The 2,487-nt window shown below is 41.4% G+C and overlaps 1 pseudogene; it reads left to right on the forward strand.

Annotated features, from left to right (window-relative positions):
- Window positions 1-206: 206 nt before the first annotated feature.
- On the forward strand, window positions 207-1,566 carry LOC107149981 (annotated as a pseudogene).
- Window positions 1,567-2,487: the final 921 nt, after the last annotated feature.

Genomic DNA, 2,487 nt, shown 5'->3' on the forward strand with positions numbered 1-2,487 from the left:
AAAAAAAAAAAAAAAAAAAAAAAAAAAAAAAAAAAAAAAAAAAAAAAAAAAACTTTGTAGATACCTGTAAATTCCCAAAGCAATTTAAAGGTAATAAGACCATATAATTAATTAATTTGCAAGTGTGTTAATACTAGCCCTTTGTATTCTATACTGCCTTTTTCTGAAGAATAAAAAGTGTTTTAGAGCCTTATCTATGGGATTTGATGTCTCGTAGGAAGTTCTTTGCTCCCAGATGTGGATCCTTGGGCTTCTTTACTTGGCAGTGCAGCATCAGGCACCATGGAAAGGTAAGGAGATTCCCCTTGGAAGATGGACCATTCCAAGTCCATCCACCCCACAGCCTTTCTGGGGCTACAAGGTTGGCATGACTCACATTGTATGCCAGGATCCAAAGTGAACAAGAAGGAAGTTGTGAAGGCTGTGACCACTGTGGAGACACCATGTGGAGCAATTGTAGGAATTGTGTGTTCTATGGAAACTCTGGAGGCCTCAGGACCTTCAAGACCATCTTTGCAGAGTACATTAGTGAACACGCGATCACTTACATAAGAACTGGCATAGACCTAAGAAGAAGGCCTTCACCAAATTCTGCAAGAAATGGCAAGATGACAGGGACAAGAAGCAGCTAAAGAAGGACTTCAGCAGCTTGAAGTACTGCCAGATCATCTGCATTATTGCCCACCCCCAGATGCACCTGCTTACTATATGCCAGAAGGCCCACCTGATGGAGATCCAGGTGATTAAGGGATATTGTGGCCCATAAACTTGACTGATTTCAGGAGAGGCTGGAGCAGCATGTCCCCATGAACCAGGTGCTTGGGCAGGATAAGATAATCAATGTCACTGGGGTGACCAAAGGCAAATGCTACAAAGGAGTCACCAGTTGCTGGCACATCAAGAAACTGCCCCATAAGACCCACTGAGGGTTGTGCAAGATTACCTTATTGGAGCGTGACACCCTGCCCATATGGCCTTCTCTATGGCAAAGGTTGGACAGAAGGCTACCGTCACCACACTGAGATCAACAAGATCTACAAGAATGATCAAGGCTACCTTATCAAGGACAGCAAACTGATCAAGAACAATGCCTCATTCCCTCTAAAATCTGGAACAAGACAGGGATGCCCTCTCTCTCCACTTCTGTTCAACATAGTTCTCGAAACACTGGCCAGAGCAATTAGACAGACAAAAGAAATTAAAGGCATAAAAATAGGAAAATAAGAACTTAAATTATCACTATTTGCAGNAAAAAAAAAAAAGAACAATGCCTCCACTGACGATATCTGTCTGAAAAGAGCGTCAACCCTCTGGGTGGTTTTATCCACAATGAAGTGACCCCATGACTTTGTCATCCTGAAAGTCTGTGTGGTGGGATCCAAGAAGCAGTTGCTCACCTTCCCCATGTCCTTGCTGATAAGGCACAGAACTAAAGAAGATCAACCTTAAGTTCATAGTCACCAATTCCAAGTTTGGCCACAGGCAATTCTAGACAATGGAGGAGAAAAAAAAGTGTTCATGGGACCACTTTAAAAAGACAGGATTGAGAAGGAAGAAGGTGCTTAATGTCAGGGACAGGTTGTGCAGTTGGCAGGATCTTAATAAAAGTTGTTTTCCAGTGGGGGAGAAAAAGTGTTTTTGAAACACAATTCCACTCTACTCAGAACAGCAGAGTAGCTGTCATCTCTACTCAAAAACAAAAACAAACAAAAAACACAAAGAAAGAAATGGAGGGCTGGAGTTGTGGCTCAGCGGTAGACAGCTCGCCTAGCACGTGCGAGGCCCTGTGTTCAATCCTCAGCACCACATAAAAATAAATAAATAAATAAAGATATTGTATCCAACTAAAAAAATAAATATTAAAAAAAGAAAAAGAAATGGATTACCTGAGCAAAAAAGCAAATGAAGACACTCCAATTCACAAAATAATGGGAAGGCTATAGGCCTTAAAGTCAGAAAAGATCTCCCCCTCCTTGCCCTGCTCCCTAAACCATCTATCACAGATAGTGTCTTGCTGCTAAAGCAAAGTCTTAAGCTTTATCCCCCTAAGTTGTGATGTCCTTTGCAGGGGAAGGGCTGTCCTGAAATCCCTGGCTTTGGTACAAGATGAATATAAATGAAGAAATAAGGAAAGAAGCAAATTCAATGTGTTTGCCAAGAACACACTGTCTTTAAAACATGTGAAAAATGGTTTAGAGCAATGTAGCAGATTGTCAATCTTGCCCAAAACCAGCAGGATTTATTTTTAACACTTTTAACATCCAGCAGTAGAGGGCAGCACTATCCTTCTTTTTCAAAATGCTAAGCCCCTGACAGTTGTATCTGTGTGTTAGCTATAACCGGACACACTTTGGGGGTAGGGTTGGGAGTGGGGAGGAACAGAGGCTTTTTCTTATTGTTTGGGTGATAAATAATTTCAGAGCTTATATTGCCTTGAAGTGGTAGAAAAGGTAATTGGTGAAAAGCACAGGTTTTAGTTGTCCTGCT

Source organism: Marmota marmota, unplaced genomic scaffold (genome assembly GCF_001458135.2).
Source record: "Marmota marmota marmota unplaced genomic scaffold, marMar, whole genome shotgun sequence".
NCBI classification, from domain to species: domain Eukaryota; kingdom Metazoa; phylum Chordata; class Mammalia; order Rodentia; family Sciuridae; genus Marmota; species Marmota marmota.